The sequence below is a fragment of the Ictidomys tridecemlineatus genome, chromosome 4, assembly GCF_052094955.1.
Source record: "Ictidomys tridecemlineatus isolate mIctTri1 chromosome 4, mIctTri1.hap1, whole genome shotgun sequence".
Classification (NCBI taxonomy): domain Eukaryota; kingdom Metazoa; phylum Chordata; class Mammalia; order Rodentia; family Sciuridae; genus Ictidomys; species Ictidomys tridecemlineatus.
In genome coordinates, this window is record NC_135480.1 from 89,581,504 (window position 1) to 89,599,348 (window position 17,845).

Sequence of the window (17,845 nt, forward strand, 5' to 3'; positions counted from 1 at the left end):
CCAAGTGTGTCAAGCCAAGAGCCACCAGTGAATCTACCATGTCTACAAATGCTATAGCCCAGCTAGCAGAGAAATCCTACATGCACCATAACCTGAGCCAGAGAGAGACTCACAGACATTGCTTAATCTGATTACCAGCTAAGGAAGATATATGGACCCTCCATTACTGTGCTCACTTGGAACTAAAGCCAATGTATCCCATGAAACCAATCCCCATGGACATATATATCTAGGAGAAAGTATTTTACTGTGAAAGTATTTTACTGCAAAATTGGTAGAGGCAACTGGTCTGCCAGATGTACAAATATCAACACAGGGACAAAAGAAGCATGTCAACACAAGGTAAAGTGATGATTTTAAAGAAATATAATAACTCTATAACAAAGGACTTCTCCACTAAAAGCAAAAAAAATGAAGTGTTGAATTGTTTGAAAATGAATTCAAAATTATGATCTTAAGGATAAAGAGATATAAGAATACAAACTAATAACTCAATGAAATTGGGAAATTAATTTCATGATCTGAATGAGAAATTCAGCAAAGAAATAGATATCAGGAATAGTAATAAACAGAAATCTTAAAAGACTTAAAATTTTGATAAGTAAAATAAAAAAATGCAGGCATGAGACTCAATTTCATTGGTTCTTACTCTTCTTTTTCCTGGAATTAAATCATGAGGTTGTTTGAAATTTTTTATTTTGTTTGATATAAATATTTATTTATATAAATTTTCCCAATAGTATAGCTTTTTCTGCATAATGATGCCAGCTTTCTGGTATTTCATGTGTTTCTTCTTAATATCAATTGCTGCTTGTGGTAGGTAAAATTCTTGGGGACAATAGGCTAAGTTGTAATTCTAAGTGCCTGTAAACTTCCACTTTCACCACTTGAATTATGTTTATCAGATCAGTTATGTTTATTTTCAAACATTTTATAACAGGTGTGCTAGTTCTTATAATTATTTGATTAGATATTAAGTAAAGCCATATAAACCTTATGAGTATAAAAAGAAATTTGTTAAATCTATGAACACTTTGAATACTTGTTTAGATTCATTATGGTAAAATTTAAAAATAGCTCATTAAATGAGGTACAGGTGAAATATTCTAAAAGTTTGGGTGCAGAATCTTAAAATTATGGAATTTTGCACTCTGCTTTGTGATTTTTGATTTTCACTCTATAATAAAGAAAATGAAATTGGATATTAAGAATAGAAAATATTTCATTGTATCTTTTTAAAGAATGCATTGTCTTTAAGATACATTATATTTAGCTCATTTGCTACAATAATATCAATTTCTTAAACTAAAAGATCAATATAATGACTGGAGAAGATTTTTTCTTTCTTTTTCTAGACATACTCAAGGCTTCATATCAGGCAAAACTCTGTTAAGAGGAAGAGGTTCTTCCAATGACTGAAATAGAGTTACCTCTACCTATTGAGATTCATAGATAGAATGAAGATAATTTATAGGGATCATGGGTCACTTTTTAGAAAATAGTTTTACATAGATAAAGGCAACTTGAAATATGTAAATGTATCAGTTCAGTGATAAGTTGTATTTAAATGAAGAGTAATGATATTAAAAATCCTCATTTTAAATAATACTCATAGGAATAATGAAAAGGTCTGACATAGAAAGCAGATGATCCATGTACTGGAATTAAGCTTGTGCCATTTTCAGCCCTTATAATGTCACTTACTGCCTCAATTTATCAATCTCATGTTAATCATCTGTTTTGAATTCATAAGACATTTTGATTCATACAACTTAGAGAACTAATCATTCATAAAAGTGTATTTTTTCTGTATCTAGTACTTTCACTTCTCTAAAGTTTATCTACATGGTCAGTATGAAGTGAAATCTGTTAAATCTATGAACACTTCAATTGAATGTGAGTTTTCACATTTTGGATAGATTTTTTTTACCTATTAGATGTAGATATTGGGCAAGTTATTTAATATCTCTGAGCTTTTCTCTTATTGTATGAGGGAGCCCATAATCATGCTCACATTCTAAAGTGAAATGACAGGTGGAGAGACCTTATGACAGTGCCTTCCATCCATAGTAGACCTGAGCCAGGAAGCAAGGCAGTTTCAAGTTGCACTTCTTTCTAAAGTGCATCTACATTTTTCATATGCTTACATGGCTTGTCACAATGGCTGTGCAAATTAGATAGATTAAATAAGTATTAATTCCATTTATGAATAAGAAGTCTAAGTAAAATGTTGGTTCAAAGATTTGGCTAAGGACAATTTGCAGAATTTGGGTGAAAAGCTGGCTGTCATTCTTACCTGACACTTACCCTCTGTGAAAGGGTACTCTTCCACTCGCACCACACTAGGTACTATGGACTGCATAAGCAGAGGTTAGGATTATGCATGTGCACTTATGAAACTGAAGGTAATTTGAAGGACATAAAGCATACACATAGAGAATAGGTATAATGACAATAGAAGGAAATAGACAAAAGCGCTATAAGATATCAGAGGAGGGTCAAATATACATGGCCTGGATCAGACAGAGAGTGCTTCTCCAGGATGGAAGGACACAATCTGCAGCTGTCAAGGGATGGCATCTGGGCCAGTATGAGTGAATAGAGAAGGAAACTAATCTGCTGAGACATTTCTGTATTCTGAGTACTGAGATGGTTCCTTGGATCATCTCAATTAGTGCTGGAAAATTATTATCAGTCTTCAATTTTGAAATCAGTAAGTTAATTTTCAGAGTGGATATCTCCTTTTCAAGAGCAGAATCATGAATACAAAATATAATTTGATAGATTTATCCAAAAATCAAGTTTTTTGTTTGTAGTTAACCTATGAAAGTAGAGATGTGAGACTAGTGCAGTTTAGTGTGAGAGAATGATATAAATGTTTGTAGAGGACAGTCATGAGAGGAAGGGTAAATTAGAAAAATAACTTTTCTTAAATCAAAAAGAGCTTGCTTAGGATGAGTGGAATCTAAAATTTGAGAGATTGGGTTCTAAATGTGATGAATTGTGACAATCAGCGTCAGTGAGGGACTTTAACAGATGTGACATGCAATGGGGAGATGATACAGTTTCTTCAGTAAAAATCATATTAACTAACGTGCTTATTTTAAAGTAGCTATTTTATTTTGAGTGCTTAACAAGTTTTAGACTCTAAAATGTGTACTTAGTTTATATTGTTCTGCTAGACAAACCTTTCAAAGAATATTGACCCTCAGGTTTCCCCTAGATTATTCTAATCAGAATCTCCTCCAAGGGAGAAGCTCAGGATTATGGCTATATAAAAAAATTCTTAAGTGATCACTTTTGAATGCTCTCTTCTAAACCAAAGAATGATTTGAATCTATCCAAGATCCTTATGCACAGCAACATCTACTATATATATTTCTTTTCATTCATTCCTGGGGTTTAAACCTGGGATGTTTAATGACTGAGCCACATCTTCAGCCCTTTTTATTTTATTTATTTTGAGACAGGACCTCACTATGTTGCTCAGAGTCTTACTAAATTGCTGAGGCTGGCCTCAAACTTGCCATCCACCTCAGGCTCTGGAGTCTCTGAGATTACAAGGTATGTACCACTATGCCAGCTAGACTTAAAATGAACATATTCTTTGAGACATTGTTAGTTCCAAATTATCCAGGATCTGAGCCCTGAGCTGCAAGAGTATTGGGGCCAAGAGGAAGGGTGAAAGTGCCTAGGAGCTGGGATTGACTGTATAAAGGAGCTATAGAGTTAGCAATTTGGGTTGCAGCAGAAAATTGGTCAGGATTTGTAGGCTGGGAGGGCTGTGGTCTCTCTGAAACTGATTTTTTCACCAAAAGTATAGAAAATATTGACCTATGGACTTTCCACAATGTGAAAAGCAGATTAGAATTGGGTCAAACTTTGAGGTGACGCACATGGTTTTGAATGTGGTGTGCCTCCTAGCAGCAGAAGCAGATGCTGTCTTCTCCAAGTCATCTTCACAGGTCTTACACTCAGTATATGAACCCTACTGATTGGGGAGGTTTAAAGACAACTAGAAAGTGAGGCACTGTAAGACTAGGCACAGTGGTGCACACCTGAAATCCCAGCAATTTTTTTTCTTTTTTTTAATTGGTTGTTCAAAACATTTCAAAGCTCTTGCCATATCATATTTCATACATTTGATTCAAGTGGGTTATGAACTCCCATTTTCACCCCATATACAGATTGCAGAATCACATCGGTTACACATCTACGTTTTTACATATTGCCACACTAGTGACTGTTGTATTCTGCTGTCTTTCCTATCCTCTACTATCCGCCCTCCCCTCCCCTCCCCTCCCCTCCCCTCCCATCTTCTATCTCTACCCCATCTACTGTAATTCATTTCTCTCCCTTGATTTTTTTCCCTTTCCCCTCACATCCTCTTATATGTAATTTTGTATAACAATGAGGGTCACCTTCCATTTCCATGCAATTTCCCTTCTCTCTCCCTTTCCCTCCCACCTCTCATCCCTGTTTAATGTTAATCTTTTTCTCATGCTCTTCCTCCCTGCTCTGTTTTTAGTTGCTCTCCTTATATCAAAGAAGACATTTGGCATTTGTTTTTTAGGGATTGGCTAGCTTCACTTAGCATAATCTGCTCTAATGCCATCCATTTCCCTGCAAATTCCATGATTTTGTCATTTTTTAGTGCTGAGTAATACTCCGTTGTGTATAAATGCCACATTTTTTAATCCATTCATCTATTGAAGGGCATCTAAGTTGGTTCCACAGTCTAGCTATTGTGAATTGTGCTGCTATGAACATCGATGTAGCAGTATCCCTATAGTACGCTCTTTTAAGGACTTCAGGGAATAGTCCGAGAAGGCCAATAGCTGGGTCAAATGGTGGGTTCCAATCCCAGCTTTCCAAGGAATCTCCATACTGCTTTCCAAATTGGCCACACCAATTTGCAGTCCCACCAACAATGTACAAGTGTACCCTTTTCCCCATATCCTCGCCAGCATTTGTTGTTGTTTGACTTCATAATGGCTGCCAATCTTACTGGAGTGAGATGGTATCTTAGGGTGGTTTTGATTTGCATTTCTCTGACTGCTAGAGATGGTGAGCATTTTTTCATGTACTTGTTGATTGATTGTATATCTTCCTCTGAGAAGTGTCTGTTCAAGTCCTTGGTTCATTTGTTGATTGGGTTATTTGTTATCTTATTGCTTAATTTTTTGAGTTCTTTGTATACTCTGGATATTAGGGCTCTATCTGAAGTGTGAGGAGTAAAGATTTGTTCCCAGGACGTAGGCTCCCTATTTACCTCTCTTATTGTTTCTCTTGCTGAGAAAAAACTTTTTAGTTTGAGTAAGTCCCATTTGTTGATTCTTGTTTTTAACTCTTGTGCTATGGGTGTCCTATTAAGGAATTTGGAGCCCGACCCCACAATATGTAGATCGGAGCCAACTTTTTCTTCTATCAGACGCAGAGTCTCTGATTTGATATCAGGCTCCTTGATCCATTTTGAGTTAACTTTTGTTCATGATGAGAGAAAGGGATTCAGTTTCATTTTGTTGCATATGAAATCCCAGCAATTTGGGAAGCTGAGGCAGAAGGATCACAAGTTTGAGGCCAATCTCAGCAACTGGTGAGACTATGAACAAGTTAGGAAGTCCCTATCTCAAAAGTTAAAAAAATAAAAAGGATTGGGGATGTAGCTCACTGGTAATGCACCCCTGGATTCAATCCCAAGTATCCCCAAATAAAGGAGGAGGAGGGGGAGGAAGAGGAGGAGGAGGAGGAGGAGGGAAGAAGGAGGAAGAGAGGAGGAGTGGAGAAGGAAGTGTGACACTAGTGTAAGGATATATCAGCAAAAACAGTAAACCACAATTCTAGATTCCCACAGATAAAGTAGATGTTGAACTAACCAAATACATAAAATGGCAGTATAAAAGGAATGCAAACACAGGAAGCAAAAAGAAATTATTTTATAATAAGGGGCAGTCAGAGATATTTAATGAAAATAGAGTATGTATCCAAAAAATAATCAATTCTACTTAACCATGGACAGATTAAAAGGCATACACTCCAAGTTTGTGAAAGCTAAGTTATTCAGCAAATGTATCCAAATAGCTTATCTAGAGTGCAACAGAGGTGAGGAGCTGGAAAATTTGCAAGAGGAATTCAGAGATAGGAAGAATAGAGGGAAAAATTCTTAGATATCTATGATCAAAATTCCAGAAAGACAGAATGGAAAGTGTAGAAAAGGGAGGAAAAAGAATTTTCCAGAGCTGAAAAAGAATGTAAATCCATTGAATGGGGAAGCAAAATATATGACCCACATAATAAGTTTAAAGAGTAACAGCATTTTTTTCATTTTTCCTATTTTTATTGTTGCGGTTATAATTGTCCACAATGGTAGGATTTGTTGTTACCTATTCATACATGCACATAACAGGGTAACTGCATTTTAACAGTCCAGTGAGTTAGGCTTGATTCTGGGTTGAGCTGTGTCCCACAAAATTATATTGAAATCCCAACTTCCAGTGACTCAGAATGTGCCCTTATTAAGAAATAGAATCCTTGTGGATGTATTTAGCTGAGATGAGGTCATGTTGGAGTAAGGCGGGCCTTTAATCCAATAAAACTGGTGTCCTTATAAAAATCAGAGAGACAGAAGCAGACAGGACAACATATGAAGACACAGGATGATGAAAGAGTTTGAGGAACATGCCCGCAAGAATGGATAATGAAGCATAGCAGAAAAGACCAGCAGTGGGAAGAGAGACAATGGCCCTGCTGACACCTGGACGCCGGGCTTCCCACCACAGAACTGTGACCGACAGTTCCATTTTAAGCCTCCCAGTTGGTCCTAATTTGCTTTGGCAGTCCTGGGAAATGAATACAGGCATTATTGATTCCATCTTGCAGAGGAGTGCATGAAGTTGTAGAGATTAACTACTTAGGCAAGTGACTGAGGAGCATGTTAATGTCGTGGATTTAGATTCCAATAGTAGAGGAGAGAACACATGTGATAGAACAGAAATCGAAAGCTAGGTGACTACAGACAATCACAGATGTATTTTCTCTGACCTTCACAGGTTTAATTATATTGACTGTGAATTATTTATCAGGAGTAAAAAAATTGTGAGATTCCAACTAAAATTTTGCATTGCAGCCCTGTCTTGCCTGAATTGGCACATGGCAATAGTGACTGGGAGGCTCTAGTGCTGCATCATGCATTCACCTGTTTTTCCATTTTCCCATGGCCAGCTAACCTGGCTAACTCAACCTACATTCCCTGACAAGCTTGAAGGGATGCTTTTATTTTGTGACATCTGCTGGGGAAACTAGAAACCAAATACTGGACTCAATCCATCTTATGATGATTAATAATAATTGTTAATTATTATTAATCTCAACACTACACAGGTATAATGACTGGCATGATAATTATCTACCTTGAGTCTCAAGCTTTCTAACTAGAAACCCCCTGCCTTGGAGAAGTTGTTGGATTAATGTAGTGCCCAAGAAACAAAAACAGCTCTTGAACAGCAGATATCCAGAAATGTTATTTATTACCTTAATATAGCCCTTCAAGTATCTATAAGCTAGCAAAGTATGAAGTGTCATAAGAGAAAGGTTTTCATAGGAGTAAAAGAACACATTTCCACAAAGAGTCCAAGAGTGAGCAATTACAATAAAATAAATTTAAGGGATAAAGACCATAAGTTTCATTAGCAATGTAGTATGTAACATTATTTGCACTATTAATCTGAAAAATCTTCATTGCATACTGCACCACTTGCCCACTTGCTTTTAGTGCTTCTAAGGTGAAGAGTTGTCATGTGTTCAGTGTCCCATATCAACACATGATATATCAGTTTCTTTCCATTATCTTCCTGAAGATGTTCACTAAAGTACTTAGGGCTACTCCACTTCATGCAGGAGGGCACAGAAATTTAATAGCAACCTGACTCTGTGGGAAAGTTTCAACCAATGGATGGCAGTAGTTAATTAATAAATATTCCTACCCCTAATTCCCCATCATCCAGTAAGGTAGTTTCTACATGATTACACGGGCTTCTCGGCAATGATTAAAATCTGGTTTCTCAAAACAGCAGTGAATCCATCAATGCATGTCTTTATCATATTATCTTACTTTCAGTCCAAATAAGCTGTTAAAGTTTCTGACAACATCTCTACTTTCAGGTGCTTCCAAAATGAGTCATTATCATCATCATCATTGCAATGGTCTTCATCATTATCATCTTTATTAAATATTTTCTTTGTAGAAATAAGTATGCTTAATTTTCTCTCTCTCTATATATATATATCATATCATGAAATTCTTACGACAGTCTGAGATTGGTAGGATTAACTCTCCTCACTGACAAAATCTGTAGCTGGCTAGGATTAATTACACATAAAATCATACATGAAATAACAAAGTATGGGACCTAGATGGATTTGGATACATACCCAGATCAGTTTCCTTATCCAAATCTAGTCTAAAAAGAGTGTCAGATTTATGTATTTTAATAGCCCATATTTCTCAGATTTCTTACCTCAGCTTTTTTTCTTTTTTAACTTTATTTTATTTTGTTTTATTTTATTTTTTATGTGGTGCTGAGGATCAAACCTGGTGCCTCAGACATGCTAGGCAAGTGCTTTACCACTGAGCCACAACCTCAGCCCTTACCTCAGCTTTTGAAGCCTTGGAAATATGTTCCTCATATGTCTTATTAGACTTATCTCCTATTGCATCCCCCAATATGAATTTGTTAACTTTATTTACATAATCCCTAAATATTTGTCTTGTCTGATTGGTCAGACTACAAGCTCACTGTTTGGGGGTTTGTTTTGTTTTAGTTGGAGGAGGCTCTATTCCTTTGTGATTCCTCCACTACTCTTTGAAGAGACCATTCAATTATAGTTAAATGACAGGGATAATATATGTAATATTTTTAGATAAATGGAATATGAGACAGAAATAGGAAGAGAGCATGAATAATATACAAAACTCCACTGAGACCTTCATTTGATCTGTCGAAACTTCTTCACTTAGGTGTTAGTAGCACATGACTCCCTGATCCTTCCATTTTTGTTCTGGGTATTGATGACCTTTGATTATAAAAGCTGTTTAAGAAACTGCTTCCTTAGTATTGAAAGGTAGAAACAAAAAAATAAACATTAAAAAAAAAACATTCTCTGTTGGCTTTATCAATGATATCATCAGGGGCCAATAAGGAAGTGTCCCTAGATACTCTAGTGAATTTTTAAAAAATATATTTAATTATTTTTATGTGGTGCTGAGGATCAAACCCAGTGCCTTACACATGCAAGGCAAACACTTTGCCACTGATCGATAGCCCAGCCCTCTAGTGAATTCTTTACTCAAGCATAGTCTTCTTTCATAAAACACTGTGTTTATGTTGCTTACTAGCCACTGATAAGAAGTAGGTCTTAGCATAATAATTCTCATCTTTTATTTTTTCTAAGTCTCCTTTCACTCTCTACTATTCCCTCCCCTCACACACACACACACACACACACACACACACATACACACACACACACACACACCACATTTACTTGAACTTACTCAAGACCTACTGCCCCATGGTCCCACCTTCCACCAGTCACCAAGACTATATTTAGCTTTTCCTGAAAATAATGCTCTATTAGCACAATACACTTTAAAAATGATAAAACAAAATTAATGCTAGTAGTAAAATATTGTATTAAAGGTTCATTTTTAATTTTTCCAGTCACCTTACATAATAATAGATGTAGCAAGATAGGTTCAAAAAACATTGGAAACATGTTTTGTCTCTCATCAGGCTTCAAGCACCATTGAATCCAATGAAAAACAATGACAAGAAGAAAGTTATAAGTTTGTTATGTCCCCTGTACTAAAGTAACACATGACTTACCCAATGGTAGTACTTGATGATAAGTTTCTCCTTAAAATCACTAACAGTTCAAAGTGGCTCATATTTGGAAGATGATACTGCAGCAAGTTTGGAGCATCCATTAGATCCATGAAAATTTTCCTCATTACAACAGCATTGGGATTATCTCTAGCTCATGAGAAGTACAGGTTTTCAAGCCCCACATATACTTTCCATTAAAAGTAGCATTTATAAGATTACCAGGTAAAACTATCTGTATATTTAAGTTTGAGAACAGTGCTCTAACTGTTTCTTCCAGCTAATACCTTCTGAGATACCACAATATATCAACACTAGAAAAGTTACCAACAGCAACTCAAAATTCTGGGCAGGGAGTAAATGATTTCACACTGAAGTCCTATACTAAAAGGTTTTAGAACTACTAAATTTGGGTTTAACTGAAGAACAGCTTACTCATTATAGCAAGGTGAACAAACAGTAATGAATCTTAAATTAGCAAATCCTCTCTTTTCATCTCAAGATTTCACTGACTTAATTTCTCATGGGAAATTGTATTTCCTACCAAAGAACTCAAAAGACAAAGAATTAATTTGTTTTATGTTTTATATTTTATTGGAATAAAACAAGGAATAAAGTTGGTGAACTTGCTATTTTACTTCTAGTATGTTAAGACTGAGTTGTTCTTTCCTGTGAAAATGAAGGAGAAATGAGAGTTAAACCATGGCCTGGAGTAACAGTAGCTTCATTGCTCATACTGTTAGTGTCTACTCACCAAATATGCCTTTATTTGTTCAAGAATAGTGAGAAGTTACAAGAAATGTTGGCTGTGGTGTTCAGCAGCATTGCCCTCAAACAAAGAGGAATGGTCAATGAATCTTGAGATGAATAATGATGGATATTCTGCTGGGTTGATAATCTCCGTGATTATGCGATTGATGACAAATACTTGATGCCAAAATTAGGTGGCTTAATCATTGTCATACTCTTTATTTCAGAATACTAATAGTAAGTATGCTAATAATGAAAATAATGTTTTTGCTCTAATATCCAGAACAAATATATTTTCTGTATTAATTCTTCACTGATGTGAATCTAGGTTGTTTCCAAATACTATCTATTGTGAATAGTGTAGCAACAAACATGGATGCCAAGGAGTGTCTTTGATATACTGATATTATTGCCTTTATATGTAACTGATACTGTAGAAATGCAAAGGGTCATTTCACACTATTATGAATAACAATCCAATAATGATTGGAGAACCTAGAAAATGGTATATTTATGAACACATATGTTCCAAAATTGAGCTATGAAGACATAGAAAACCTATATAAATCAATAATGAGGAAAAAAATTAAATAAGTAATAGAAAGTCCTCCAACAAAGGAAACTCTAGTTCCAGATAACTTCACTGCTGAATTCCAAAAACTTTTAAGAAAAAGTTAATACCAATTCTTCTGAAACTACTTCAAAAAATAGAAAGCCATGTATTTCTTTAAAACCCATTCTGCAATGTCAGCATTAGTGTGAGACCCAAACCAGACCATGACACAAAATAAAACAAACTGTAGACCAATATCTCTAATGAATATACATACATAAAAGAATTTCTAACAAAATCCTAGCAAATTGAATTCAGTACTATATGCCAATTGAGATAAGCTCGAACCTATAGAGCTACTGGGAAGTAATGGTGCCTTAGAGAACTGGGGCCTAGTGAGAGAAAGTAAGGTCACTTGGGACATAACATTGAAGGGGATTGTGAGTCTCCAGTCACTTTCTTTTTCCTCAATTCCAGGCTGTGACAAGGTAAGCAGCTTCTTCCTCCATGCGTCCCTTCATGGCTTGTTACCTCACCACAGGACCAAAGGCAATGTGAGCAATTGACCATGGACTGAAACAACCAAAACTGTTGTTGTTTTGGTTGTCCAAAATAAATTGTTGTCCAAAATAAATCTTTATTTTAAGTTGGTAATCTCAGGTATTTTGTTGCCATAATGGGAAGCTGACTAACATAGCATACCAAAAAGATCATTCATTATTATCAAATGGTATTTATCCCAGAGATACAAGAAAGGTTTAATATCTACCTATTAATAAATGCAATATATTACATTAACCAAAGGATTAAAAAATCATATAATTACAGGAATAGATGTAAAAGAGCATTCAACAAAATTCATCATACCTTTATGATAAAAACTGAAGAAATTAGTTGTAGAAGGGACATATTTTAAAATATATTTAAAAATTACAGCCAATTTGTACTGAAATTGTAATGCTTTCAAAAGGGAGGATTAGATGAACTAGATAGGGCAAAGGGGTGGGAGGGGAAGGGAGGGGGCATGGAGGTAGGAACGATGATGGAATGAGATGGACATCATTACCCTAAGTACATGTATGAAGACACAAAAACTGTGAATATACTTTGTATATAACCAGAGATATGAAAAATTTTGCTTTATATGTGTAATATGAACTGTAATGCATTCTGCTGTAATATATAACAAATTGGAATTAAAAAAAGAAAATAAAATATATAAAGACTCTTAGTAAGAGATTATTAAAACTTATAAACAAACTAAGTAATATTTCAGGATACAAAATCAACATGAATAACTCAGTAGCATTTTCATGCACCATGAATGGGATTTATGAGAAAGAAATCAGGAAAGGAATCCCATTGACAACAGTTAACAATATATACCAAGGAAAAAAGTTGTTTGAGAAAGTAAAAATTATAAAACTCTGATGAAACAAATTAAAGAAGACACAAGAAAATGGAAATACCTCCTATGTTCATGGATTGGAAGATTAATATCGTTAAATGTCTGTGCTACCCAGAGCAATCTACAGATTGCAATCTGTACTAAAATTCCAGAATTCTACAGAATAAAATAAAAAGTCCTGAATGTTATGTAAAAACACAAAATATTCTGAACAATCAAAAAGAATAAAAATGGAGATATCATATTACCTGATTTCAAAAGCTAGATCAATCAAACAGCATTGGTTTTGATGTAAAAACAGATGCACAGAGCAATGGAACAGAATAGGGTGCCTAGAAATAACCCCAGGCATTTATAGTCATCTGATTCTAGACAAATGCACCAAAAAAGAAGAAAAGATGGTTTCCTTAATAAATTGCTTGAGAAAATTGGATACATATAGGCTAAAGATTGAAACTTGACTCCACTCTCACACAGTATACAAAAGTAATCTAAAAATGAATGAAAGACATAAATATCCTCCCTTAAACTATTAAAATACTCAGAAAAAAAAATAGAAAAAAACACTTGAAGACATGAGTATAGGAAACCAGTTTTTGGATAAGACTCTAAAATCATATAAAATAAATGGAATTATGTCCAACTAAGAAACTTCTTTACAGAAAAGGAAACAGTCAAAAAAGAGAAGAGAAAATCAATATACAGAATGGAAATAAAAATCGCACACTATTTATCTGACAAAGGAATAACATCCAGAATCTATAATAAAGTTCAAAAATCAACAACAAAAGAGTCTACTCAAAAATCTCTAGGATATATAAAGAATTCAAAAATCTTAACACACACACACACACAGACACACACACAATAAATAAATAAATAAATAAATAAATAAATAAATAAATAAATAAATAAAAAATAACCCAATCAATAAATGGGCCTAGGAACTGAACAGACACTTCTCAGAGATGATATATAATTAATCAACAAATATATGAAAAAATGTTCAATATATCTACAAATTAAAGAAATGCAAATGAAAACTACTCTAAGATTTCATCTCACTCCAGTCAGAATGGCAGTTCTTAGGAATACAAACAACAGTAAGTGTTGGTGAGGATATGGGGGAAAAGGTACACTCATACATTGCTGGTGGGACTGTAAACTGGTACAGCCAATATGGAAAGCAGTATGGAAATTCCTTGGAAAACTGGGAATGGAACCACCATTTGACCCAGCTATTCCTCTTCTTGAACTATACCCCAAAGTCTTAAAAACAGCATACATACTACAGGGACACAGCCACGTTAATGTTTATAGCAGCACAATTCACAATAGCTAAATTGTGGAACCAACCTAGATGCACTGCAGTAGATGAATAGATAAAGAAAATGTGATATATATACACAATGGAATATTACTCAGCAATAAAAGAGAATAAAATCATGGCATTTGCAGGTAAATGGATAGTGTTGGAGAATATAATGCTAAGTGAAGTAAGCCAATCTCAAAAAATCAAATGCCGAATGTTTTCCCTGATATAAGGATGTTGATTCATAATGGGGATGGGGGGGTTGGGGAGCATGATAGGAATAGATAGGGGAGGGAGGGGGAAAGGAGGGGGCATATAGGTAGGAAAGATGGTGGAATGAGATGGGTACCATTATACTAAGTACATGTATGAAGATACAAATGGTGTGACTCTATGTTGTGTACAACCATAGAAAAATCGTTTTCTATATGTATAATATGAATTGAATCACATTCTGCTATCATATATAAAAAAATAGAACAAATTTTTTTTAAAAAAAAAATGGTCAAAGAAGATAACTTGAGTTGAAAATATTGATGGAATTTTCAAGGAAGAAGAGTTTTAAAACTCCAAAAGAGATCTAGTCCTCAGATATTTTGAGGATCACTTAGGCCAGGCCATAGCAACTCTTTACTGACCCTCTTAGATTACAGCCTATACTTTAACTTGAAATAAACTCCTCAAATAAAGATTCTTCAAAATGTTCCTTACCTTATGTCATATCTTTCTCTAATTACCAGATTGGGGTTGTATGCCATCTTTAGGAGTCAAGTAATTGGAAATATTGACCTTGTCCATCCTCAGCTTTCATCAAGGGCAGAGTTCTTCAAAATTTAAACCAGTTGCAGTTTAAATTCCAAGTTCTTAACACTGAATTGCTTAGTGCCTTACTTTTGCTGAGCCTTAATAGTAAAGACACTGCCACGTAAGAAGGAAACATCATTTCTACTTTATGTGTCTAGTTATCAGTTTATTTATCAGTAATAATGTTATTAAAATAACATACAGAATGAGGGAACAAGCATGCATTAAAACTCTAAATAAAATTTTACCCAATTTGTTAATAAATATTATCATTATTACTGGTTCCCCCCATGAGAAAATAAATTTCTAACAGGCACTGTTATCTTCAGACCCCAAAATGTGCAAGCATATAATAGGTGTTCTATGACTTTGTTGAATATGGTATACATAATTAATTAATGAGTTAATACTTTCCATACACCAAATTATTAAAATTCTCCAAGATTGATGCTATCATTTTGGTAATGTAGTTTGAAGATGGGCATTTCCACAGATTATTGAAGGGAATATAGGGAAATCTTGACTATTGACTATATAAATACATAGACACTTTCAACTAGGAAATTCACTTCTAGGAAATTACTCTGCCGTTACAGTTGCATATATCTGCAAAGGTTTCTCTACCTCATGTCATTTGCGCACTGGGCAACTTTGGAAACAAATTAAATATTCACAATACAGGACGAAGTTATATGAACTTGGTACTTTTTAAATGTACTTATATAGAGAAATCTTAAATGATTTAAATGAAAAAAAATTAAAATGCCTTACAGTGTTAATTATGCCTTACCTGTTTTAAAAATAGAGTTAAAAGAAAGTATATATTTGCATTGGCTTATATATTCCATGAAAATCCTGGGAGGTTAAACAAGGATTATATAATAATGGTTGTCTAGGTAGGGTTGGAGATAATTACTGAGAAGGGCAGAATTTTGTGGGAATCTCCTACTTTTTACTTCAGCTTTTTGATGTTTGAATCATTTTAAATTTATTTAAAAATACATTTAGATTTAAAAGGTTAAAACACAATAAAATGTATTTGAAATAACAAAGTAATTAATGATTTATTATGGAGTCTAGGGTTTAAAGAGTATTTCTGGTGTCCTGATTTTCACTGGTGAGAGTGCAGTTGGGTCAGGGTTAATGATTACTAGATGATCTCTTTGGAGCACTCAGGTCAGTTTTAGCTGAAAACCATTAGACCTTGGTAAATGTTGTTCAAGGCCATACACGAAGGCATTGAGGAACCAAGGACTGTGTGTTTCCCATCTTGGCTGCAGAAGGGAGTAAAATGTACTATTTTTAACACACTCTGTTGTTTGCTCCACTGAGGTATTAGTTAAATTTGACATTTCTCCCCCTAATACCACCTCCGAATCAGAAACAGGTTTCCTGCCAAGAAACAGCACACACTTTCCATTCTATGTGCCAAAACAGGTACTTGGATTTGCTTTTTTTCATTTGTGAAATGTTCCATGTCTTCACTGTTGGAATCTATATTATTTTTCAAAATTCAAAATTCTACAATGACCACACCTAAATAAAAAAAAACTCTCCTTAATTTTCATTCATGAGACATAGTTCCTTGTTTTATAGCACTTATTACAAATTATGAAAATTGATAGATGATAGATTTTAGACAGATAGGTAGATAGATATAAATAGATTGACAGATGGGTCCATTATTTTATCATCAATGCTCCAACTGCAAATAAGCTCTATGAAAGCAGGGAATGTCCTTCATGTTACCACTATATTTGCACCACCTAGCACAATGCTTGCATAGGACAGACACTCTAGATGTTTGTTTAGTGGATATTTTAAGGAAGTGTTTTAAGTGTCTTGTGTTTCACAAGTCACAAACCTATGTTTTTTTGTTTGTTTGTTTGTTTTCAATACCAGGGATTGAACTCAGGTGTATTTGACCACCGAGCCATATCTTCAGCCCTATTTTGTATTTATTTAGAGACAGGTTCCCACTGAGTTGCCTAGTGCCTCACTTTGGCTGAGGCTGGCTGTGAACCTCCAACTATGATGTTTTAATTTGTGATTGAAGACCTGATCTTTCAACTCATTCTTTCTAGTTTTTAAACTTGTCTTGATTATGGAAAAATACATATGCCATAGAATTTTGCATTCAAAAAAAATTAATCATATAATTTAGTGGTTTTAATTTCATTTATAATATTGTGTAACAATCATAATATATATGTATATGTATATGAAGCTAAAATTTTTCATCATCCCCAAAAGAAACTCTATTAAGTAATAACTTCTATCCCAAACCCTGGTAATCCCTAATCTATTTTTTATCTCCTGTAATATTGCTCATTTCAGACATTTCATATGGAAAAATATAATATTTTGTCTTATTATATCTGGCTCATTTCACATAGCATAATGTTTTTATAGTATATCCATGTTATAGCAAGTATCAAAGCTACATTCATTTTCATAGCTAAATAATATTCCATGGTATTATATAATGCATTTGTGCATTGATGAATGCTTGTATTGTTTTCACTTTTTGGCTTTTGTGAATAAGGCTGTTGAAATGAACATTTTTTTTTATATAAAGAGAGAGTGAGAGAGAGAGGGGGACAGAGAGAGAGAGAGAGAGAGAGAGAGAGAGAGAGAGAGAATTTTAACATTTATTTGTTTTTTCTTAGTTCTCGGCAGACACAACATCTTCGTTTGTATGTGGTGCATGCGCCACATCTCCAGCCCATGAAATGAACATTTAATTACAAGTATCCATGTCCTGTTTTAAACTTCTTTGCTGAGTTATATAGTTTTTTTGGAAAACATGAATATATAGTCTTTTTAGTTATATAAAACATTAGGATTAATTTTGCAATAATTGAAAAAGCATAAAAAATAATTTGCTATAATTCAGTCCTCAGCATTTCCCCCCTTAATCCTTATCCTCCTTTTACTCCTCTTCTTCTATTCTATCGATTTTCTGCAATTTACCTATGGTTTTACTTTGTTTTTAATTAGTGTCTTGTAGATGTACTTAATATTGAGTTCACTGTGGTATATTCATATATGTACATATGAAAATTCATTCAGATTTATTCTATTATTCTTCCTTCTATAGTAGCTGAATAATGTTATGATCCCATCAGAAGTATACA